At 42.4% G+C, this 26,478-nt stretch overlaps 1 protein-coding gene across 2 annotated transcripts in view; it reads left to right on the forward strand.

Moving 5' to 3' along the window:
- The first annotated feature begins 606 nt into the window (after window positions 1-606).
- Window positions 607-26,478, forward strand: part of LOC135213644 (eukaryotic translation initiation factor 5-like) — a 131,483-nt gene continuing 105,611 nt past the window's right edge. For both annotated transcript variants that reach the window (XM_064247685.1, XM_064247686.1), the window contains exons 1-2: window positions 607-737; window positions 998-1,161. The gene's annotated coding sequence lies outside the window, so the exon portion shown is untranslated. The remainder of the gene's footprint in view (window positions 738-997; window positions 1,162-26,478) is intronic.

Genomic DNA, 26,478 nt, shown 5'->3' on the forward strand with positions numbered 1-26,478 from the left:
TAATGTTTTGTTTAACAGCTAACTTTGTTCGGTTAGTGATATTGGAAGTAATGTGGTTATGGCCGTGCGTTCTTCGACAATTGTTATTTTACACATTTGTTCTTAAACTGGTCTGATTTTGTTTTACCTCCCGCATCAATTAATTTTGCACAAACTAAAAGGTAACTGAGAATAAGAACAAAGTAATATTACCGCAATCTTTTGAAGATTAAAGATTTTTTTTTTTAGTATACGTATAGGTCTATTCTGTTGGAAAACGTATGAGCTAAGTCGAGGAGTAAGGTATGGTAAAGAAATTGCAGAATGTCGTCATGTGACGTGAAATTTTATATCCTATGAATAATGTTGCTTGTAATAATCCATTTCAAGACCGTGGATTTAGACTGAAACAAAACTAAATCAAATTATTCCCACAAAGGTTACTACATTGCAATTACATTTCCAGCGCTGAGCAAAGAAGGAATTTCGATAAGCTAAACATCTTTTTGAAATATTATTTTTCTTCAACTAATCTAAGACATTATTTTATTTCATGATAATATTACTTTTTAAATCTTAATAAATAAAAATATATTGTATCTTCAACAGTCACACTGATGAAAAACTTTATTAAAAGGTGTACACAATTCTCTAATCAGACAGACAGTAACCTCTAAAATCCACCGTTGTAGTGAAATAATAGGTTTCCCTTTCATCGACGCGTATTGTATTGTTGTCCATACTTTTAAGATATTTTGGTAAGTTCTATATATTGATATTTAGTCTTTGACCTTTTGTGAACATATGAAGTAGGAATTCTTGAAAACAAAACTCTTTTAAAGAAAATGCTTGTTATGCGTAATAAAATGGCGCATGCTCAAACCTTATGGGTTTCACAACGATAGTTTTAGAGGAAAAATGTGACAGTATGACTTTAGATCCAGACTCGCTAACTTGATAATACGGTTAGAGCCCGCTTTCCTTTCGAGTATTTTTCAAAATCATCAATGTGTTTCAGGTACGAATTATTTCAAGGTTTTTGTAGCGGAGTGAACTTCCTCGCGAGTTCAGTCGCCATACTGTTGGTGAACTAACTACCGGACGGGCGTCGTCACCTTCAATTCTTAAACCTGCCATCATCAGCCTTAGACGGCACTTTCATGATTTTATTCAGCTGGCCTAGTGAGTATTCTCTCGTTGTGTGTGTGTGTGTTTTATTTTTGTTGAACGCCTTTGTACTTCTTAAGACGGTGAAGGTCATTTAACATCATTCACGGAAAGGAATTCTAAGGACATATGGCTACCTACCTGGACACGACACGACAAGACACGACCCCCACTTCTGATAGGCACTGCTGTTCACCTCATTTATCGATTGCCACCCACGTGTGGCCTTTCCAACTCACTCTCAGGAAATACCTATAGTAAAAGCGTTGTCGTATACACGTCTGTCCATATGCTAGCCCAGGCCCAGTCTGTCGTGGCCTTAACTTAGGTATTAGCTAGGTGTTGAATACTATCTATTAGCCTCACATAGGCTAGGCTAGACTTCCAGGACCAGGCTCTGTGGCCCTGGCCTCTGAACAACTAGACTTGCTAAGGCTTTTCGAGAATATTAACGAACTGGATATTGGTACGGCAGCCGTATCCCTGATTGCGATGGATATTGGTACGGCAGTGTATTGCGCATGCGCGAACCCTTGTTTACCGCCTGAGGCATATCATTGACAGCAAGAAAATTACGACAAAAAATGTTTTCAGGTTTCAACAAGCTGAAAAAGGCAATAGACGTCTATGAAGAGGCAAAGTTCCCGAAATGGTAGGGGGAAACATCACAACAGGCCAACCCTCATCACGGTAGACGGGTTCTTATTCACTCGATATTTAATTGGTGAAACATGAATACAATTGCAACTCTAAGCATACCATTTAAAAGACTGAAGTTTCGTCAACATATTGTGATATATGAAAGCCCCATACGAACTAAAATAAGCATGTGAGCTCTTCGTAAAATATGTTTTCAAGGCAGTTTTGAAATCCAATATGGCGGCTACGTTTTTCATGGACGTTCTCATCAGTGACGGCCACCATCTTTCCCCAGCCTTCCCAGCACTCATTTGAACAATGTTAGTGTATGTATGAACGTTTATTGATCTTACTCAAGATTGCAGTTGTAATCAGCACAATAAAACAACATTTTGTTTGCCTATATTAGTGAAAGTATGAAACTTGTTATTCCCGGGGTTATGGTTGGAACTGAATTCATTCTTACCTTGTAATCGGCGGTTTTTATCCTTACTGCCATCACAACTGAAACTCCACAGTGCTTATTGATTGGTTATTATACACATTTTGGTCTCAGTTCACTCCACATTGCACCTTTAAACCCGTTGCTGTTCCTGGTTTCTAAGCGCGCGCGCCGATAAACACAATTACAAACAGCAGACGACGACAGACGACGAAACTGCAAAGTTTTATTCCCTAAACTGTTTACTTTACTCGTTATTTAGTTTAAATTTACTTTATTTAAAAATTTTGATTTAATTCATGTATATTATCCCTTTTTTGCAACCAAATTACCCCTGAAAAATTACAGATATTTCTAAAGTAAGATAAAATCAAATGTTTCTAACGTTTTCGTACATCTGGCTGCCGAAAACCATAGAGGAACGAATAATTTTTTTTTTTTTTTTTGCTAGCACTTTTCATTGATTTCAGTCTTTATTAGTATTTTGAATTCTTTAATAATCGTATGCCAGAAATAATGTAACCTTTAATGTTTGCATGCTAAGAATGGCAAAATCATCGTTGCCACATTAGTGGAGGCTTCACACATACGGCCGTTTCCATTATTATCCTGTTAAGCGTCGCCCTGATGAGCTCGCTGCTAACGTACCGTCACGCTTTTTTTGTAATCAGCGATCATAGCACTGATGATAGTTTTTCAAAGTTAATATTGATTTTTATGCTTGTTATTCATACTGTAATTAACTGTAGGAAATTCTCTCTCTCTTCTCTCTCTCTCTCTCTCTCTCTCTCTCTCTCTCTCTCATCTCTCTCTCTCTCTCTCTCTCTCTCTCGGAGTCCAGTCACTCGGCAAAGAAAGTCATCTTCACTCCCGCAATTGAAGAAATTTTGTTTTTATCATCACTGGAGGATTCAGAACTAGAGCTCTCATCATCAAATAGGTTATCAATATCATACTCCTCATCTAGTATTTGATTGATCTCACCTGAAGAAATATGCCTCCTCTTTGGGACATTCATTGTGAAAGACGCGAATCCAATTTGTCTCGATAACCCCCGAAGCGTATTGAAAGAAAAACCAACAGGGACAGGCAGTTTTTCTAGCATAAGCGACCACCAGGAAAGAGTTGCCAGGCTGGAAATAAGTTTCCCATGTGCTGAGAGTGTTACCAAATGATGTTCCTACAACTTTCTATCGAGTAAACGTATTATTACGGGGCTGACGGCTGACAAGCAGTTAAAGTCTTGAACGTAATATCCCGTTGAAGGCGCTACCGAGTAGATCCGCGGTAAACGTATTATTACGTGGGTGACGCTTAACAGGTTATAAACTGTTTCCATGAATTCTAGTTGTCATAGTAATGCAATAATGATAAAATTGCTTTAATATTTATGTATATACTTCCAATACATAGCCTAATTTCACCAATTTCAACGTTTTGTGTGTAGTCTTATACCCATTTTGGAGGGTCAACACATACCGAATGGCAACAGAGAGAGAGAGAGAGAGAGAGAGGAGAGAGAGATGAGAGAGAGAGATAGAGAGAGAGAGAGAGAGAGAGAGAGGAGAGAGAGAGAAAGGAAGGCGGTAGGAATGAAGAAGAAAAGGGATGGCGGTGGAGGGGGGGGGGTTGGGGAGAGGGTAGGTGGAGCTTTATACGCTGTTCGTATCCATTTCTGCATAATGGAGTTTTTGTCTCTTGGTACAAGGACAAGTGTCGTTATTCTTTACGATTAGTGATTCACGATACCCTTATAAATTAAGGCACTGGGTTGTAATGCACTATAGCAAAATCTCGTTCTGTTAAGAGTGTTCGTTACAGAAATAGGTATTGCCCAAAAACGTGCTTGCACTGTCTCTGAAACCCATAGTAGACATGCTGCTTAGTTGTCAATCAAGTTTTTATAACCAAGTATTTTTTACAAGCTAGCTATTGAATAAATTTGTATTTTTCTCAGTCAAAACATATGCCCCTCAATGCTAAGTTCCTCTTTTAACGACTTTCTGGTCATTGCAAATTCGGCCCCAATAATTTCTTATGGTGCGAAAACAGACAGAGGGCCCATGGACCGAAAACGATTGCGTCACACTACGGCGATAATCCAGCAGTAAAACATCTTCATATATCCAAAAAGTAATAATAAAGATATATATGCGCATTACGATTATAACAATTACATGTATAGCTGATAACATCTGCATGAATAACTGGTAAACTGTTCTGCAATGACAGTTGAGTATAGCAATTATTTACAATAGGTACGAAAGGTCAAGATGTCGTGACGTCATAATACAGAACTTGAAAGAACGTTCTAATTCAGAAAAAATAATTACTTAATTTGAGTCAGAGTCGAGTTACTTTTTCAATAACGAATATTTTCAAATTAATCATCATAAATATGTAAAATATTGATGTTTTACTACTTATTTAAAAATTAGCCAAGAGCACGCTTCTCGTCATCTTCTACCCCAACAGCTGTTTACGCCTGGCTTGTTGTTGATGAGAAATCGTGTTTCGATTGTTGTGATAAAAGTGCTCCAGCGTCTGTGGGTACAAGTGGTGTGCGGATTTTATCACAGGAAATGGTTAGTTTATTGACACAAGCTACTCCGTAAACATCGAGATGGCGTCAATCTTCTAAATACCTCGAGTTGTAAGTAAAATGTTGAACGCGTTTTGGTGAGATTTGCACTACGTTTGAGACCGTTTTCAGTACCCTCTGTTTAAATCTTAAAAATTTGGCCTTAATTCCTAACTTTGAGGAGAAAATACTTTACTTCGAAAGGAGAGTAGAGGTCTTTAGCTCCGTTTCTCACCAACAACAAGTCGCGACTGATGCCCATCTCGGGTTGTCAGGACGCGTTATATGTACTTTTCGTAGGGTGGCTTGCATTGATGGTAGGTGCCTGCTTGCGGCCGCTGTGAATGATCTACCCTATAATCCGTAGGTTACGAACGATCGAATTGGCCCTGAAAAGAGAAGATTCAAAGAAGATTTGAAGCTTAGCTAGTAAGGTAGTGCAGCAGTCAGTAGTGCGTCTAATATGGGAAACATGCTGTTAATATGGACCTGATTTGGATGATTATTTAGGATTGATTAGGCCGTTTACTAGAGGATTGACTTAGGTAGTTTTCCCTACTACCATGAATATAGCAGAGCACAGTTTCTGTGTACTTCAAGTCCCTCTTTGAATCTCCTCTTTGAGCTCTTTTCTGGGCCGATTCGATCGTTCATGACCTACAGATATACAATTTCTGGAAGTTTGACTCTTTGTAGACATCTATTGCTTTTCGAACTGGATATTGGTACGGCAGCCGTACCCCGATCTCGGTAGATATTGGTACGGCAGTGAATCGCGCATGCGCGAACCTTTGTTTACCGCCTCACGCCACATATCCAAAGACTATATACTACTGAAGTATATACACAGTCTTTGGGCATATCAGTGACAGCAAGAAAAATGGTGACGGAACAGCATGAACCGCGGAATAATACATTAGTTTTCGCCGAAAAACAGATGTTTTCAGGCTTTTAAATTTAACGAGCTGAAGAAAGCCATAGACATCTATGAAGACTCAAACTTTAAAAAATTGGGTAATTCATGGTATATACTACGTAGGTCACGAATGATCGAATCGGCCCTGAAAAGAATTCCGAAGAGGAGATTCAAAGAAGATTATATATAAATATATACACTACCATCGTACCTTTGTTGACTTTCTCGGCCCTTTATTCTGCCCGACATCGGCAGTTGCAAGGGCCGTTATACACTTTACAATATTCTTTTGATTCACTTCATTGGGTATATTGCAGCTGTCGGAGAAGACGATAGAATTTACCCAGGTAGTGAAATGGCAAAGTTAAACCAAATTTCAGCAATATTCCATTAAAATCGGGATAGTGTTGTTTTTGTAGTACAAAAAAGCGGGACAAAATTCACAAAGGCTAAAAAAAAAAAAAAAAAAAAGGGGGGGGGGAGGGACATTTTGCTAACTGAAAAAAGGGGGACAGATGTTCAAAAAGAGTGACTGTCCCACCTAAGAGCCGAACTCTGGTTTACATAATACAGTATGATCAGCAAACTGGTAAACGGATACAGCTAACTGCCGTATCTACAGCAAGTCAAGAGCGCAAATACGGCACCAATGACAGAATCTGCCGTACCCTCACCGCACATATTATTTGTACGGCAGGAAGTCTGAATTGACACATGCGCAATTCACTGCCGTACCAATATCTACCACGATCGGGATACGGCTGCCGTACCTATATCCTGTGCCATTGCTTTTTCAGCTCGTTGAAACCTGAAAACATCTGTTTTTCGGCGAAAACCAATGTAGGGTAAAACACTGCATGGCCTGCATCAAATCAACGATGATCATAGCATGCCACCCTCCGAAAAAGTACTCATAACGCGTCCTGATACGGGAGATGGGCATCAGTCGCGACTTGTTGTTGGTGAGAAACAGAGCTAAAGACCACTACTCTCCTTTTGAAGTATTTTCTCCAAAGCTAGAAATGAAGGCCAAATTTAAAGCATTAAACAGAGGGTAGTGAAAAGGGTGTTCACGGCAGTGGAAATCTCACCAAAACGCTTTCGAAATTTTTACTTACGCTTCATTTATTTAGAAGATTGATGCCATCTCGATGTTTACGGAGTCGCTTGTGTCAACAAACTTCCCATTTCCTGTGATAAATCCGCACACCACTTGTACCCACAGATGCTGGGGCACTTTCATCACAACAATTGGAACATGGTCCCTTACTAAGACGTTTTTAAGTAAACATCTGTTTTGCTAGAAGATGACGACGAAGTTTGCACTTAGATAATTCAATTTAGATAAATTTTAAATTGAATATTAGAACATCAATATTTTACATATTTAAGATGATTAATTTGAAAATATTTGTTATTGAAAAATTAACTTGATTCTGACTCAAATTTAAGTAATTATTTTTTGGAATTAGAACGTTCTTTTAAGTCCTGTATTATGACGTCACGACATCTTGACTTTCGTACCTATTGTAAATAATTGCCATGCTCAACTTTCTTGCAGAATTGTTTACCAATTATTCATGCAGATTGTTATCAGCTATTCATGTAATTGTTATAATCGTATTGCGTATATATATCTATTATTTACTTTTTGGATATATGAAGATGTTTTACTGCTGGATTATTGCCGTAGTGTGACGCAATCGTTTTCGGTCCCTGGGCCTCTGTCTGTTTTCTCACCATAAGAAATTATGGGGCCGAATTTGCAATGACCAGAAAGTCATTAAAAGAGGAAAGTTAGCATTGAGGGGCATATGTTTTGATTGAGAAAAAATACAAATTTATTCATAGCTAGCTCGATAAAATACTTATTACAAAAAACTTGATTGACAACTAAGCAGCATACCTACTGTGGGTTTCAGAGACAGTGCAAGCACGATTTTGGGTAATACCTATTTCTGTAACGAGCACTCTTATCAGAACGAGATTTTGCTATAGTGCATTACACCCAGTGCCGTAATTTATTAGGGTTTTGTGAATCACTAATCGTAAAGAATAATGACACTTGTCCTTGTACCAAGAGACAAAAACTCCATTATCCAGAAATGGATGCAAACACAGGAGTAAAAAGCTCCACCTACCCTCTCCCCCCTCCACCACCACCTCTCTCTCTCTCTCTCTCTCTCTCTCTCTCTCTCTCTCTCTCTCTCTCTCTCTCATCGGCGTATGTGTGAAGCTCCACTAATGTGGCAACGATTTTGCCATTCTTAGCATGCAAACATTTATTTCTGGCATACAGTTATTAAAGAAAATCAAAATACTAATATAGACCTGAATCAATGAAAAGTTCTAGCAAAAAAAAAAAAAAATATAATCCACTTATCCGTAGTCTGTTCCTCTATGGTTTTTGGCAGCCAGATGTACGACAAGGTTAGAAACATTGGATTGTATCTACTTTAGAAATATCTGTAATTTTTTGGGGGGTAATTTGGTTGCAAAAAAGGGATAATAGACATGAATTAAATTAACATTTTAAATAAGTAAGTTGAACTAAATACGAGTAAAGTAAACAATTTAGGGAATAAAACTTTGCAGTGTCGTCGTCTGCTGTTCGTAACTGTGTTTGTGGCGCGCGCGCTTAGGAACCAGGAATAGAACTTGGTTAAAGTGCAATGTGGAGTGAATTGAGACCAAAATGTGTATTATAATGAAATAAGCACTGGAGTTTCAGTTGTGATGCCAGTAAGGATAAAAACCACCGATTACAAGGTAAAGATGAATTCGGTTAAAACCATGACCCCGGGAATAAAAAGTTTCATACTTTCACTAATATAGGCAACAAAATGTTGTTTTATTGTGCTGATTACAACTACAATCTTGAGTAAGATCAATAAAACGTTACATATATACGCTAACATTGTTCAAATGAGTGCTGGGAAGGCTGGGAAAGATGGTGGTCGTCACTGATCAGAACCTGTACTTCCACACGATAGCCGCCATATTGGATTTCAAAACTGCCTTGAAAACATATTTTACGAAGAGCGTCACATGCTTATTTTAGTTGGTATGGGCTTTCATATATCACATTATGTAGACGAAACTTCAATCTTTTGAATGGTATGCTTAGAGTTGTAATTAAATATAGAGTGAATAAGACCCGTCCAGCGTTTGATGGTGGATCGTCCGTGATTTTTTACCCTATTATTACACAGTTCAGAGAGATTAAAAGAAGATATGAAGTGCACAGATAGATTAGTTTAGTTTTATTTTCATGTAGTATATAGTCAAAATCTAAGTATGTTCAAGTATTATTGTGATTTTGTATATTTTCCTTTACTGTCAAAATATTTTGGTGCTTTGGTGATGACAGAATGTGACGTACCTCTACTATACACTATGTTATTTGTACGGCAGTAAGTCTGAAATTGACGCATGCACAATTCACTGCCGTACCAATATCTATTGCAATCGGGGATACGGCTGCCTTACCTATATCCTGTGCCGAATATTAAACCAGGGTAACCAGACTAGATGACTGCAAGTCTGGAAAGTGAAGGAATTCGGGGAAGACTTTTCAGGCTGGTTTAACTCTACCTATGTTAAAGTCGAGATTGAGATGTTGGGGATGTGGTAAGGATGGGGGGAGTGAAGGGGAGTGAGTGCATATACGCAGACCGCTGATTTTCTTGTTAATGTGTGCTGTAAGTAAGAATGTGGCAGAGCAGCGCTTCGTGCCTTATCCACATACCTATTTAAATATTCTTGGCAAGCTCATTTCTTCTGGCAAGAAGAAGGGTAATGCATTGCTGTGCGGACACTTGCACAGACTAATGATCCACTTTTTGGTAGATCTAAGCCCGTATACCACGGCAAACTAGACTGTGTCAGTTCACGTATATCGCTAGAATTTTACCTCCTGAACAAGAATTTAAAGTAATATTTTTTTGCTGGCTGTAATTAACCTGTAACTTATCCGATGGGAATGCAGGGTTTTTGAGTAGGGTAAAACACTAGGGAGAAAATTCCTTACAACTCTATCCTAAGGTAAGGGGGACCGATGGGGAAGCGGGGGTTATGGGTGGGGTAAAACACTTGGGAAGATTTTCCTGTTATTTCCTCTTATCTATGACATTTGAAACAAAATACAAACTGAAATAAAGCAATAAATAAACTGATAATGGAGCCGTTACATAGCCAAAATTCACCAATGTGCATGCGCCGTTTATAGGGGAGCTTTTGTTTCAGATTGCCTTTTAACCTCTTCATTACCGAAAGTTTGTTTGAGGTAGGTGGGTACCACCATTGAAGTCTACTATACCGCACCGGGTGCATAAAGGTGGTACGCATAGTACCACCAAAACTCCTCTTTTCAGATAGGGACTTCCAATCATTCTGTAATTTCGGTTTGAAGAGTTTGGAGCAAAATAAACAGTATGACACGATGCCAGACGTATGATGAACCCAAAAAAATAGTATTATTACTGCTTATAGTAGTGTGTAGGTGACAGATGAACTGCGTCTCAACAAAAAATCACAAAAACCAGACAAGCGTAAACATGTAATAACTTCTACCCAAGTAAAAAACCAGTTGTATCATCATTTACTGTATTTATTTATTTATTCACTTATTACATTTACAAATAAAAGATATGAACACCAGATAAATGAAGGTAGAAATAAAGCCTTATAGTACTTTATATATAAAAAACCAAACCAGAGAAAAAGCAAAAAGCGATTTTTTTCTGAGGACAAGAAACTTGAAAAATTAGTTTAGATACCCCTAATGCCCCTAAGTTGTTTTCTGTGATGAAACTAATCTTAGAAAACGTAGAAATGACATCGCCCAATTTTTGAAAGATATACTATAAAATTTGCGATTTCCATATTTATTGCGGGCTTTCGCTTAGTTTTTGCTCTTTTTTTTTGTTATTACGTGCTTATTTACTGTTCTATTTTGATAATACTTTATGTGCATGTTCCAGGTGCAATATACCACATTCTGTAAGACCGAATTTCTATTCAAGACCGTAGTTTTTTTCACCGACCACCAGTGTCCCTTGTACAAGGGACACTGAGATTTTCACATTTTTTTTTCATAAAATCATTTATTTTCCCTGTAGGATGATAAAACTAACAGAGAATATGCGTTATTATAGTGCTAATAATACCTGATAATTTCATTAGCCTGTCTTGATTAGTGTATTTTTGGCAAATATTTACGATGGGCACCCCTCCAAACTCGAGTCACTACCGAGAGATTCAGTTCGGCAAGCGCCCCAACTACAATGTTTACATCTGCTCACCCACCACCCGTAAAGAAGGTTAAGGGGGTTAAGGGGGCCAGGCCCCCTGTCCAGGGAACACAGAGCCCCCCCCCCCCCCCCCCCCCCCACCCCCCCCCCCCCCCCCCCCCCAGTCAGGTAACACATTACCAACTTGTACCTGTGCCTTCCTCTCCCAGTACCTCACCCCGTCCTCCCCTTAGCGGACATATGGCTCCCTGGTGGTTACATATCCCACACCCTCTACCAGAATTCAAATATGGCAGTTTGTTATGTTTCTGGGCCCTGAACCAAAACTTCAAAGATTATTCAGTTGAAGTAGACTATGGCAGTTGACATTTTCCTATGTTATTTTACTTTACAAGAGTATAAGGTAATATTTTGCTGGTCGACTAACTAATCTGTTATTTACCTTTGCACTTTGTACAATGGTACATCGCAACCCTTGAACCGTCATGTAGTCTTCAAAGGTAAATTACAGTCGGCTGAATAAATATTGCTTGGAGCGTCTACAGTTTCGTGGGCCAGCCTTACCTCTGACCAATTTTCATGTCCAAACCTACCACTAGTTGGCGGTAAGTCCGGACAAGAAAATCGACGGAAGAACGCACGGCCAAAATAGCGTAGAAACCAAAACAACAACAAACAATGTAGCGTTGAAAGCTTAATAGAAACGGTAAAGGGGGACCCTCTTTTTCCTCCAGTGAACCTCCTCTTGAAGGTACTACACAAGCTATGATCATTCAGAGGCCAGCTGGCACTAGTGGCACCCAACTGGCCGAAGAGCAATTGGTATCCACTTATCATGGAGATGAAACTCAAGCCCCAGAAGATTCCATCCCCGAACGAAACTGATATGAGCAACTGCGATCACCGAAAGCTTAATAGAAACGGTAAAGGGACATCCTGTTGGGAAACTGGGATTTTTTGGGTGGGGGGAATGGATACCAGTGGTGGCGATTGCCGAAAGATAAATAGAAACGGTAAAGGGTGACCCTGTTGGCGAACCAGGGTTTTTGGGTGGGTGGGAAACCGTTACTGGTTGTGACCTAACCCAACAAACCCTCCTAACCTAACTTAGGGTGCAGTGCCTTGACCTGGCTGGGGGCTTTGCCCCCTTGGATCCTCCTGTATGTTAACAATGGTCGTGACCTAACCAAATGAATCAACCTAACCTGACCCCCTGGACCCCCCATTATGGTAACAATGATTGTGACCTAACCAAATAAACCACACTAACCTGACTTAGGGCACAAAACTGTCTTCCAAGTGAAGACCACCTGAGGTCGAAGGGACTACTTGACTCGTTCCAGTCTTTGCGGTGATCATCATTTAAACTGTGGAATGGATTATCTGGCAACTCAGGATGACAAGTCAGCGACAGCTATTATGTATTGAACTGCCCGAGGCAGCTCAGTGCCAGCTGTCGCTTCGAGAAGCTCGGTTGGTTATGTCTTTCTCCCCTGCTTTGAATGACTACCAACCGTATCTCTGCCCAATAATCACGGACTTAGGTCTCTGATTAACGGGGATTCTCGCATACATGAATGACCATCTACTGCTGTGACGCTCAATTCATCTCCTTTGGTATTGCGAAAATTTACAACAGAGATATCTCTTTGACTTTCATTTTTCTGTTTACCGCACGGTAACAGAAGTCTGTAATAGTCTCCCGCTGCATCGCACTGCGATAATGCGAATGATTTTTGCGGAATCTGAGTTTGTCCTCAAAATATCTCTTATTCGGAGGTGTGCAATTGTTCATTGTTCACCCCGGATTAGCAGATGTATTGAAAGACATCGCCTACTCCCAGACCTGCCAGCTCTACTTCCAAACGTTCAGCCCATGAGAAGCAGTTCTTCAGGCATTACTTTCCCGTGCTTTCATTACTGGAAAACGCCCCGCTTTCATTACGACTATGACTCTTTGCCGGAAAGCAATGAAATAGCGGTTAGCGTTTTCAGTAATTTGTAAGCACAGGTTCAGGATCTTGAGAACCGTCTCTCGATTCGGTTGTGAAGATGTAGGTTGCATTCCTGTCCACCTTCATCTTCAACGGCACATAGTGTTGTTTCTCTTTAGCTGAGATTTAACTACTATGAAATTTCTTGCCATCAGAGACCTTGGTCCCTAGAAGGCAGTTGACTTTGGGTACATGCCTTAAGAGATTCATCACCTCGCCATCAGGCATCGGTGACAAACAAATATGATTTGTTTAGTCTCTCGGCATAACCCTTTTAGGGCGAAGGTCACGTGATTTGCTCAGATGCTTGGACAACTTGCCTCTACCGAACGCAGACAGTCGGCAGCTGTCAGAGCGCCCGAGTCAGTTACGAACTACGCTGTGGACTTGTGCGGTTGTTCCACATCAGTCATTACTTCGTCCTACTAGCTTGTCCCAGTACCCATACCATCGACACACTCATGGAGTGTCATTGTCTTATCCACTACCGTGAAGATCTTCGCTGCATGGGGATAGGAGAATACGAGAGACTTCACTGCAGACGGATACACCAGTGTGGGTACTGGACATCACCAAAGTCGAGAAGAGGGATAGGTCTCACGACTATTCCCATCTTTTCCTCTGAGGAACCTGCATGACTTATCTGCCAAGTCAAGCATCCAGGGGATGGGGATCCCTGACGCTCGGTTTCGTACTGAACTTCGTAGCGAAGACTCGGAACCCTTCAGTCCCTGACGATTGGTTCGAGTCCTTCACAATCCCCTCCCTAATGGACTTCACTGCCTCCGATACGAAGGCTATGCTGCTTTGTCCTGTGAAGGCCCGACGGAGCTGTATGAAGAAACTCGACACCCCAGGATGAGTGTGGACGCCTTTTCGTCATTCCCTCGCGTTCCGCAAGAACTTCTCCGTGGCGCAGGTAGTGAAGGTAGGGGCCTGGTCCAACCGGACCACATGCACCTCCTTTTACCTTCGAGATATTGCCCACAGGTCCTTGGATCTTTTTCCTTGGGACCCGTGGTGGTTGCTCAACACGTTGTGTAGTTAACCCAGACCCTCGCAGGCTGAACAGCATCGAGTCCTGGTGTGACTGTAAGAATGGATGAGTGAAGAGTGTGTGACTGGCTCCTCTTCCCATCTTTTTCTCCCCCTCTACCTCTGGGTAGAGGGATACAGTCGTCACCCTGCTGGGTAAGGACGAGATGCAGGTGAGCTACTCAATAGAGCACCATCCTATCCCTTTCACTAGGGATAGGAGTAAATATCCACCACTTCCTCCATCAATAAGGGGGAGGAAGTTGGATGCCAACTTGAGACAAACCCATAACTTTATGATTGTCTCTTGCAAACAGGAACAAGTTCTTGCTTGCTGGTACGAAGAGATACGCTTGCCTCTCTCTTAGTACTTGGCCCAGGGGTCTGACCATTGATCCTGCGGTGCACACCCCGATCAATCGGACAGAGGCTTGGATCCCTCCCTCGCTCTTACGACCAGGGAGGCATTCCAAGGTTGGACGAACACCAGTATGTTCACCAAAAAGGCTCAGATTCCTCCCACCAAGAAGTGAGTATTCCTATTGTTAAAGGACCGAGGGTTTGTATTCGTGTCGGAACAAATGGCAATTTGTCGAAAATTGCATTTTTCCTAACTATGCAAACCTGAGGTCCTTTACATATAGTCCCACCTCATGCCACCCCTCACTCTGCATTTTTTTTTTGCATGGGCCTAAAGCAAAAGTGATTCTTCACCTCGCAGGCGCGCGGCGCGCTCACTGTCGGACAAGCAGTTAACTACCGTTCTCCCCTTGTTCAAAGCTTACGACTGTCCCAGCTGCCGCTAGTTACCTTCCTATTGTTAAAGGACCTCAGATTTGTATAGTTAGGAAAAATGCAATTTTCGACAAATTGCCATTTTTCCGTTTTCTTGTGTTTTGCCTTTAGCAGCGACTGACCCCCACATCACGTGCTGTAGGTGCCCTTCTCACTTTTGTACTATAATGAATCCTTGCACAGAATGCCGGGCATTGCCTAAAGAGCAGTAGAAGTTGTTTTTTAGCAAGAGAGAACATCGGAGGGTTTCGACTCTTCCCTCATTGGAAAGTTTTTTGCCCCTTCCTGATGCCTCGTCCCTTGCAGTATTCAACCCCATCCTTGGATGGGTTGCTTGCGCACTTTTTTGGGGGCTCGCTAACCCCTCCCCCCCCGCCCCCCCCCCCCCCCCCCCCCCCTTTCCTCCTCCTCAGGCTGGCCAGGCGCCATCCCCCTCCTCCCGGCCACATCTTCGTGGTAGCCGAGGCCAGCCATCTTGTATTGCTCCACCAGTGACTGTTACCGCTTCTTGAGTCGGAGGGAAGCTGTGGCGTCGGCCCGTTGATGACGTCACGGGATCCATTGTTATGTATTCCTCCACCAGTGGCATCTTGATTCCCGTTCACACCAAGGGGAAGCCTTGACGTCATCACCTCTTGTGACGTCACTCCCAGTCATCATCCGAGCACTGTCTCAGTGGTGACATCATCTCTCCTGCCCAGTTCACTCCATCTCCCTTCCATGTCATCGGAGCCTTCTCTTGCAGATCAGTCTGAGGTTATATGCCCGGCAGTGCTTTAGAGGTTTTGGATGTTACTTGGCTGCCTTGTCGGTTGGGAGGATTGGAAGGAAATGCGTTGCTTCGTCCCCGCCTCCTATGAAGAGATTGCTTAAGGAACCAGTACTGTCTTCTTCTCCCTCTTCCCCTCTACGCCAAGTCCGCGTATCAGTCGTCGAAAGGCTATGGACTTTGGTCTTTCTTCACCTACGAGGGAGGAACTACGCGGACGTGTCTCGAGTGTTGGTGTATCTTCACTTGTGTAATCGGCAGTGGCTGCTTCGTCCTCTGCATCGAATCGCTACCCGTGGCAATAACTGTAACGAACACTCGTATCAGTAAGAGATTTTGCTTTAGGCTATCGTGAATCAAAAGAATAAAGACACTTGTCCCTGTACCAAGAGGCAAAAACTCCATTAGCCAGAAATGGATACGAACACAACAGTTAAAAGCTCCGCCAAGCTCCGCCTACCTTCTCCCCCCACCTCCACTGCCACCCGTCCTTCTTCCCTCCCTCACCTTCCCTTCTCTCTCTCCTCTCTCTCCTCTCTCTCTCTCTCTCTGAAAGTTATTTCAGTTTAAACTTATTTCGTATGATTTTTCTATCTATTTATCTAATAATATACAATGTTGTATATATCTAACGATCCAGTTGGTTGTTAGATGCCAGTGGAATGATTTATTTATGCACTCATATTCTCTCTCTCTCTCTCTCTCTCTCTCTATGTGAATGTATGGCAGAGCAGTAAAACGATAGAGACACTGATTTATGGTAAAGCAACTGTTATATGTGCATCACTATGATCAAGGGTTTAACTCTAATGAATGTCCTGTAGAAGGCTCGATTTTTATTTGTAACACAAAGTAACTATAACCAGTAACTTATTCAAACCAATCTGTAGGCAATTGGTGACTTTTTCATGGCTAAAAATTTGACAAGTGTGACAAACGAATTTCTGCAACCTTGACGACAGAAGTTCCGTGGTGGCCATATCATCTTCACCTTCGTAATACAAGTACCAGGTATATTGCTGATACCTTGAGTCCACATGAGGATTACGAAGAAGGTAACCAACCACAAGTATAACAATCGCTTTACCATAAATCATAGTGTCTATCGTTTTACTGCTCCACCATACATTCAGATATCTCACTCTAATAACCATTTACAGTAGGCACCACTACCACACACAGAGAGAGAGAGAGAGAGATGAGTGGATCAGTGTATAAATATATCAGTCAATAGGCAGGTAACAACCAAGTGAATCGTTAGATATATCCACTAATGTAAACTTATTAGATAGATAGATAGATAGAAAAATCATAGAAAATAAGTTTAAACTGAAGCAACTTTCAGAGAGAGAGAAGGGAAGGTGAAGGAAGGATGGATGGATGGTTGGATGGATGGATGGATGGATGGATGGATGGGTGGCGGTGGAGGTGTGGGGAGAAGGTAGGTGGAGCTTTTTACTGCTGTGTTCGTATCCATTTCTGCATAATGGAGTTTTTGTCTTGTGGTACAAGGACAAGTGTTGTTATTCTTTACGATTAGTGATTCACGATAAACTTATAAATTAGGGCACTGGGTGTAATACACTATAGCAAAATCTCGTTCTGATACGAGTGTTGGTTACAGAAATATTGCCAAAAAACGTGCTTGCACTGTCTCTGAAACCCATAGTAGTTCTGCCCACAAACAGGAGTATTAGCAGATAACCCCATTCTGTTCATGCCTTATGTCCATCAGTGGGAGGTTATCTGCTAATATTCCTGTTTGTGGGCAGAACTAGACACCTACACAGATGTTGAAGTGTTACCCAGGAATTTTATATTCAAGCTGCTGTACAAATTGAGCTAATAGCTATGTAATTACTTAGTAAGTACAGTGGTCCCCTGTATTCGTGGGGGATGCGTACCAGACACCCCCCCATGAATAGTTAGAACCTGCGAATGTTTGGAACCCCATAACGCTAAAAACAGCCTGTTTTGTTAGTTAAAACTCAAGAAAAACCCACAAAAAATTTTCATACTTGGTTTATAAGAGTTTTATCACAAAAAGTGCATTTTATGATGAAATTGATTAAAAAAACCAGAAATTTGTTGATATTTCTCATAGAAAAATACTGTGAATGTGCGAATTTTCCGTGAATAATGCGGGGAAATGTTCCCGACAGAAATCCACGAATCTGGAGAACAGGAATATGGGGGTCCGCTGTATATACAAAACTTATCTTGTTATAAGAATGTCATTTTTCCTGACATACAGACCTGAAGTTCTTCACATTTACGTCCCACCTCAGCCAGTCTAATGGGGAATATGCAGTTATTTAACCTGAAAAATGCGTCAATATTATTTTACAAGTCTGGTGTTGCAGTTATTTTGCCAAAAATCGTCAAAAATCTTAAGAAAACCTTACTTTTAATGATTCGGGTGTATTAAAAACTACTATGTATACTGCATTTTTCATAAAAAAAAAATTCAAATATTGATTATTTTGCATTTTTGGAGTCCTATTTCTTCTGAGATTGGCTTTGTAAGTGTCGTAACCCTGGAACATGTCTTAAACCTGGAAATACTTTCTGATGAATATAATTGAAAAGCGTCGGAACGCCATAAGCCAAACCTTGCCGTAAGGCGGGGACTGCCTGAACATAATTCTACCAACAGCTTTGTAATTACTTCGTGCATGTCAACAAAATATTTTTCCCCTCTTTCTCTGTTATTTTTTTATATACCATCAAAGTTACTTTTATTGCAAGACTTGGCATTTTGACCGATGAATAAGTGGTGCGGTAGTACCACGGGTAATGGGGTCAGTCAGTTGTCATTCAAGGGTGGGGAGGGAGCTGGGTATCTTGGGCTTTGTTGGGCACAGTAGCGGATGGCGTATATGTTGCGTCATGATGATTTATCCAATTTTTTACTCACCATTACAACTTCTTATATTGTATATCGGAGAGTGTAATAATAATGAAAATTACTTTATAGTATTTTAAAATCCGAGAGTATAATTTTTTTCTGTTTACAAAAAATAAATGCACTTTCTAGTTGCTACAGTAGCATTTACTGCTTACAAATAGTTTATTTGCTTTGTATACATTTTTTCATTTATCTATTCATATGGTAACTGGTATTACAATTGCTATTATTGTAAAGTATGTTAAAATGTAGAGTATTTAGAGAGAATATTCTATATTATAACCAAATCATCTATTATATTTGAAGGAACAACAAAGTGAGTAAAAATGATGCAATCACCTAGTCTCTTGTAAATATATCATATAATAGTTGTAACAAAATAAATACTCTGGTATTGTGCAGAGAGAGGAGAGAGAGAGAGAGAGAGAGAGAGAGAGAGAGATCATTGGAGACACCATTAAAGAGGGGTTGGGGGTGGGGGGGGGGGGGAAGCCTGCTTGAATTACTACTACTACTTTGACTTATCTACGCATCACCTGAGGTGCTAGTACATAATGTGGTGGCAGCTCCTTTGGATGCCAAGGTTAGGATAGCCCCTCAGGTATCGAAGTATGTAGTACACCCATTTCTACATTGTTTGGCCAACAAATTATATTAGTTAACAATATCTTCGTGCAGCTGTCTACTTTTCATTCACTGTACACCTACAGTGTTTAGTGCTAGCACCTGGGAGTAGGTGACGCATAGATAACAAGCCAAAGTTGTGCTATGAATCTCCTCCATCAAAGGTAGGCTTATTCAGCTGACACCTATCAAAGATTTAAAATGTATTTTTGAAAATCTTTCCATATCCTAAGAATATACTATTCATTAGACACCAGTCATAGGCATTGGCCCAGTCACAACTCCTTATTTAACAATTTTGTGACGTGGTAGCAAGAGAGAGCACATTAGAATTCTGATCACAAATAATTGTTGTCTGCTTTGTAAGAATTTATGCAACATAAGGAAGAAGAACCTGTTCCATTAACCCCTTCCCTGATTATCCCGAGTATTCATGTCATTTACAACCATGTATTTATCTTAAACAGAATACACATTCATATTTGCAATATTACTACTGATTTCTATCTTCCTGATTTCTCTCATTCTTCTATGAATTCTGGTTTCTATATTTCTTCCCCCCAAAAAGACATGTTTATTATGCATGGCAGTGTGCGTCGTGTACATTATGAACTTCCGTCAGACGCTGCTCCTGCGAAATTGTCTCCAAGCTCATAACTTTAAAAGCATGGAAAAAATATTCAAATTAAAATTTGAATGTTGCATGAATCTAAATTGTATTATTTTCTTTACACTTTCTAATGCCCAAAGTAACCTTAAAATATTGCATGATTTAAAAATTGTGGAATATATGTAATCTATGACTCCTGAGTCAACCCAGTAAAGTAAATATGATATATATTGCAAAGCTTATAATATCTTGCTAAGTTTTGATAGTTTTTCAAAAAACATTAAAAACCAACTTACAAACATTTCAAGATACAAATGTCCATTTGGAACACTAGTGTGCAAATTGGGTGGTGACTATAATACCAGTGTTTCATACAGAAATAGGGAGGTGTCACTAGAACCATCAGCACAAAATGGAAGCATAACAAACGGAAAGTAGGTAAGGATATACGATATTGGACAGTGAAAATAGAAGGAATGAGATTAGGATTTGGGGTTGGTTGATTGATTGATTTATGACTACTAAGACTTGTAGTAGTTGTTGTTGAAGAACAAGCTGGCCATATGCCAGCACGGGCTCTTGGTCGAGGTGCCCGTAGGTCATTTTGAATATTTTTGCAGGTGAATGATGTGACTTTTTAGCATATGAGGATGCCCCTTTATTACAATCATATGGATATGAAAGTGAAATGGTGCTTGAAAAAATGAAATAAAAGGTTAACAGGCGAGGTTACAAACCCCTTTGAGCGCTAAGGCACCCATCAGTAGGAGAAAAAGAACAATAGCAGCAAGTACTGGCGAGTAAGAAATAACTTGTAAGGAAAATAAAAATAATTAGCGTCGAAGAAAAACTAGGAAAAAAAAATTCTATAGAATTGAAACATCATTATTCATTACTCTAACAAAGAAAACAACGTTCGTTAGTAGTAAAAATCAACGAGGGAAAGACAAAAATGTATAAGTTTTAGAAACTGCAAAACAGAAGTTAGTAACAGCTGAAGCGATAGTTAGTGATAGTTGAAAGATTGCAGCCATTAAACGTGGGGGGCTGAAAAATGGAGGAGTGTTTGTAAATGCATTTTTTGGAATAGTGGTGGACAAGAACGAACATGAAAAAACATGCTCTGATAATGCGGAGGGTAGTTACAAAAGCTGCCATTATTTGTATCCTTTATGTACAAAAATACAAATACTACCCTATACGTAATATATTTTCATACACATTTTAAACATAAAAGCATGAACATTTATAAAATCAACATAGTGATCGCTAAATTTGCACTATAATTTCGGAAGAGCGGCAGGCAGCAGCGCATCCTCTTTGATAACATGGAGGGCAGTTTCAGAAGCTGCCTTCGTATCATATTTATGTACAGAAAAAAAAATACCCTATACATAATACATTTTCATACACATTTTAAACATAAAAGCATGACCATTTATGTAATTGACATATCAGCGCCTCCGTGGCGTGTTTGGTATGGTGTTTCTTTCCCACCTCAGTGGTTGCGGGTCGATACTCGGCCATTCCATTGAGGAGTGAGAGATGTGTATTTCTGGTGATAGTTCACTCTCGACGTGGTTCGGGAGTCACATAAAGCCGTTGATCCTGTTGCTGAATAACCACTGGTTCCATGCAACGTAAAAACACCATACAAATAAACAATAATCGACACATCGAATGTGCGTCTGTTATCAGTTGCACCATCTGAGTAATAGGTGCATACCTTGAGTTAATTCTTCTGGTGTGTGACCGAGATGAATAGTACCTTCTCGTAATGAACCTGAAACTCAGGACAGCCTTTCGGGCCTCCTAAGAGTTTCCGATTTTTATTTTGAGACAATTATTGGTATTTTTGTTCATGCCACTTACCTGACAGATATATATATAGCTGTATTTTCTGAAGTCCGACAGAATTTCAAAACTCGCGGCACACGCAGTGGGCGGCCAGTGGGTAGTACCCATTCCCGCCGCTGGGAGGAGGATATCAGGAACATTCCCATTTTTCTATTCATATTTTTTTTCTGTCGCCGGTCGGTAAACAACTGTTTACAGACCTCCGCTCAGGATTTTTTGGATTTGACTCGCTTTTAAGTATCTGATTGGTTTTTTGGTATTGAATTGGATTGTTGGATTGGCATGCACGATAGTGGACCGTTTTTTGACTTTGGATGGCTTTTTCTGTAAACGTGATGTCTGGATCAAGTGCTGCGAGTTTCAGAGTGTGTGTGAGGACTGATTGTAAGGTGAGGCTACCGAAAGCATCGGTAGACCCCCCACACAGTATGTATGAGTTGTAGGGGGCATAATTGTTTGGTGGATAATCGGTGCAATGAATGTGAGAGATTGACCGATGATGATTGGAGAGTATATGAGTCCTAACGCCTTAAATTGGAACGCGATAGGATCAGGAGGTCTTCCTCCAGGAGTGGTTCTACCAAAGGTAAGGCTAATAATTCTCTTGTATTAACACCTGTAGAGTTTGCATCTCCTAAACCTGTGTTGCCTTCGGGCTCTGATTCTGTGTCGGAGAAGCTAATGCTCTCTCTCTTATTTTGGAGTCTCTACGCACTCTGGAGACCAAAGTGAAAGCCTTGGAAACTGGCTCTGTTCAAGTGTGTGATCGTGCCCCTAGTGTTGTGGAGGGGGCGTCAGATCGGCCCATAATGCCTCTAGGCCTAGACCTCTATCGGACTCCCAAGACTCAGGGAGAGGGTATGTCGAAAGCCGCAAGAGGGTTACGGGGGCTCCCCCACCGATCTGGCGTCCCTTCGGCAGGCCTTGTTGCAAAGTCCCAGGCTGCCAAGGAGCGCGCACGAGCGCACGTCCTGAAGGATTGCTTTTCGTCCTCCGAAGCGTCCTCCCCGCGCGCAAGGGGTGGAGCGCTCAGAGACTCTCGTCCTCTGAAAAGGACGTTTCGTGTTGAGGACGCTTCACGTCCTGTATCGCCGCTTTCGTCGGAGGATGCGTACGACGCTTTTCCGCCTCAGAAAAAGGGGTAAGATCTCCTCCGATGAGGACGCTGGTTGCGTGCACAGGCGCGTCTCCCTGAGAAGCAGTAGCTGTACCTGTGAGAAGGAAGGAGGCGTCCCCGTCGCCCCTCGTCTTCTCCCAGGATCATCCTGCTCCCTCTGTTCGTTCCTCTCCAACGAAGAACATTCTTTTGTCCCTTCAGGACCAGCTATTGACGCTTATGGCTCAGAGGACTCGCCCAGCAGCAGTCGAGCCTAAGCGGAGGAAGGACCTTAGACTGCCCGTCAAGAGGACGAAGCAGTCTCCTTCTCCCTCTCCTACTTCGTCTCGTTCGCCGATCGCGTCTCCTTCGGCGATTCGCCGATCTCGTTCGTCCTCTAGGAAGACGTTGCGTCAGGACGCTTTTGAAGACGCTCGGCAGGACGCTCAGCACGACGTTCGACAGGACGCTAGGCAGGACGCTTGGCAGGACGCTTGGCAGGACGCTTGGCAGGACGCTGGCAGGACGCTCGGCAGGACGCTCGGCAGGACGCTCGGCAGGACGCTCGGCAGGACGTTCGACAGGACGCTCGGCAGGACGCTTGGCAGGACGCTCGGCAGGACGTTCAGCAGGACGCTCTTCAGGACGCTTTTGGGGACTCCGACCAAGAAGAAGTCGTACCCCAAGACACTGGTTTGCGCGCACAGGCACGTATTCCGGTTAACATGTCTTCCCTTTCGTGTAAGAAACGTAAGGACGCTTCTATGGCAAGTGAGGCTGCCTCGGGTGTCGCTAAGGACGCTTGTCGCCGTCAGGACGCTCTACCTACTTCGAGTGGTAAGCGCCACAAAGAAGACAGCCTAAGTAAGGCTTCATCCAGTAAGAATAGGGGGCCTTTGATTAAGACAAGACCCGACATTCGTACGCCCTCTCCGGAGAGGCGGTCTCCTCTTCCGATTAGAGAAGAAGGAGAGCTGAGTAGTTCGGCTGACTCGGTTGAAGAGGAACCTTCTGCTGCCCCTTCAATCTCAGATTATAAAGTTCTCGTGCGGCTGTTGCGTTCGTCCTTCGAGGACAAGTTTCAGCCTGCAGCTCCCAAGTCTCCTTCTTCGCAGTATTATCCTCTAAGACTGGTAAGACTCCGGAGTTTGTTGAGATGAAAACTTCGCTCTCCACTAAACGGGCGTTCAAGAAACTCCAAGATTGGATGGTACGAAGGAGAGATCAAGGCAAGACGACTTTTGCATTGCCTCCAGCTAGACTCAGCGGAAAAGGGGGTATTTGGTATAAGACCAAAGAAGAAGTGGGGGTTCGAATCCCTTCTTCAGCACAAGGAGATTTCTCCAGCTTGGTGGATTCTCAGAGGAGGTCTCTTTTATCCACTGCTAAAGTGACCTGGACCTCTGGAGACGGACCATCATTTTGAAGGGTCTGCTCCGGACTCTTGAAGTTTTCAACTTCCTTGACTGGTGCTTGGGAGTTCTGGATCTGCAAGCGAGAAGCCCAGAATCTCTCAGTCTGGGGGAGCTGTCCAGCGTGTTAGCATGCATGGACAAAGCCGTCAGGGATGGTTCGGAGGAGATCGTCTCTCATTTTGGAACGGCCTTATTGAAGAAGAGAGCTTTGCTGTGCAATTTCACGGCTCGTTCAGTTACTCCAGCTCAGAAAGCGGATTTGCTTTTTTCTCCTCTTTCGAACCATCTCTTCCCCCAGACTTTGGTAGACCTGACTAGCAGTTTGCAAGAGAAGGCAACGCAGGACGTCTTTAGCCCAGTCTTCAAGACGTTCGGCAGTACCTTCAACTTCTTCAGCTTTTGTTCGACCCGCAGGAGCGTGGAGAGAGAGAGACACGGACTCTTGGTCCCTCAAGATCATGGAGCAGGGGTACAAGATCCCCTTTTTAGATCTTCCTACTCTTTCTACGACTCCCAGAGACCTTTCTCCATCCTATCAGGGAGAGAAGAAGCAAGTGTTATTCGATCTTCTTCAACAAATGATCGAGAAAAGAGCGGTGGAACAAGTCGCGGACCTGGGGTCTCCAGGTTTTCTTTTACAACAGGATTTTCCTAGTACCGAAGCAGTCGTCAGGTTGGCGTCCAGTTCTAGATGTAAGCAGGCTCAATCTTTTCGTGGAAAAGACCAAATTCACGATGGAGACGCCTCATTCTGTTCTGGGAGCCTTGAGACCGGGCGACTGGATGTGTCCTTAGACTTGCAGGACGCGTACTTTCACATCCCGATCCACCCTCTTTCAAGAAAGTATCTAAGGTTTGTCTTAGACAAAAAAGTGTGGCAGTTCAGAGCTATGTGTTTCGGCCTGACCACGGCTCCAATGGTGTTCACCGTAGTCATGAAGAATGTGGCGAGGTGGCTACACTCTTCGGGGATAAGAGTTTCCCTGTACCTCGACGACTGGCTGATCAGAGCGTCGTTCGAGAAGAGAAAAGTGTCTGAAGGACTTGCAGTTCACTTTAGCCCTAGCAAAGTCCCTGGGACTTCTTGTCAACCTCGAAAAGTCGCATCTGACCCCGACACAGTCCATCGTGTATCTGGGGATTCAGATGGATTCAGTGGCTTTTCGAGCGTTTCCGTCCCAGGAACGTCAGCGGCTAGGATTAGAAAAGATCTCGGCCTTCTTAGGGAAAGAGACTTGCTCGGCGAGGGAATGGATGAGTCTGCTGGGAACCATTTCCTCGCTAGAAAGGTTTGTTTCCTTGGGAAGACTGCACCTCAGGCCTCTCCAGTTTTTCCTTGCGGACGAGTGGAAGGCCAAGGACGATCTCAATGCCATATTGAGAATATCTCTTCCAATAAAGAACCATCTAAGATGGTGGTTCGACCCAAAGTCTTCTGAGGCCCCGACCTAGTGTTGTTCTCCGACGCTTCCATCACGGGCTGGGGAGCAACACTAGGAGGGAAGGAAGTGTCAGGCTCCTGGGGAGGGGAACAGGTAGCCTGGCACATAAATGTCAAAGAGCTTGCAGCAATCTTTCTGTCTCTGCAGTTCTTCGAAAGGAGTTTGAAGAACAAGATTGTTCAGGTAAACTCAGGGACAATACCACAGCACTCGCTTATTTGAAGAATCAGGGAGGAACACACTCCAGAGCTTTGTTTTTCCTGGCGAGGGAGATTCTGCTGTGGGCGAAGAGAAGAAAGGTGACGATCCTGACGAGGTTCATTGCAGGAGTGCAAAACGTCAGGGCCGATCTTCTCAGTCGTCGGGAACAAATCCTACCGACGGAATGGACCTTAAACAAAGACGTGTGTCGAGACCTTTGGAGGTTGTGGGGACGTCCTCTGGTCGACTTATTCGCGACGTCAAGGACCAAGAGACTTCCTCTTTATTGCTCCCCGGTCCTGGATCCAGAAGCGATCGCTGTGGACGCGTTGCTTTGGAATTGGACGGGTCTAGATCTGTACGCCTTCCCACCATTCAAGATTTTGGGGGAAGTCATGAGGAAGTTTGCGGCCTCAGAAGGGACGAGGTTGACCCTGATCGCTCCGATGTGGCCAGCGAGAGAATGGTTCACAGAGGTCATGTCTTCCTTGTAGACTTTCCAAGGACATTGCCCTGGAGGAAAGATCTACTCAAACAGCCTCACTTCGAAAGGTTTCACCAAAACCTCTCCGCTCTAAGTCTGACTGCGTTCAGACTATCGAAAAGTTGGCCAGAGCGAGAGGTTTTTCGAAAGCAGCTGCGAGAGCAATCGCAAATGCAAGACGTGCTTCTACAAGAGCTGTTTACCAATCGAAGTGGGCTTCCTTCAGGGCATGGTGTAAAAAGGAGGGAGTTTCCTCTTCCTCGACCTCTGTG

Source organism: Macrobrachium nipponense, chromosome 43, assembly GCF_015104395.2.
Source record: "Macrobrachium nipponense isolate FS-2020 chromosome 43, ASM1510439v2, whole genome shotgun sequence".
Lineage (NCBI taxonomy): Eukaryota > Metazoa > Arthropoda > Malacostraca > Decapoda > Palaemonidae > Macrobrachium > Macrobrachium nipponense.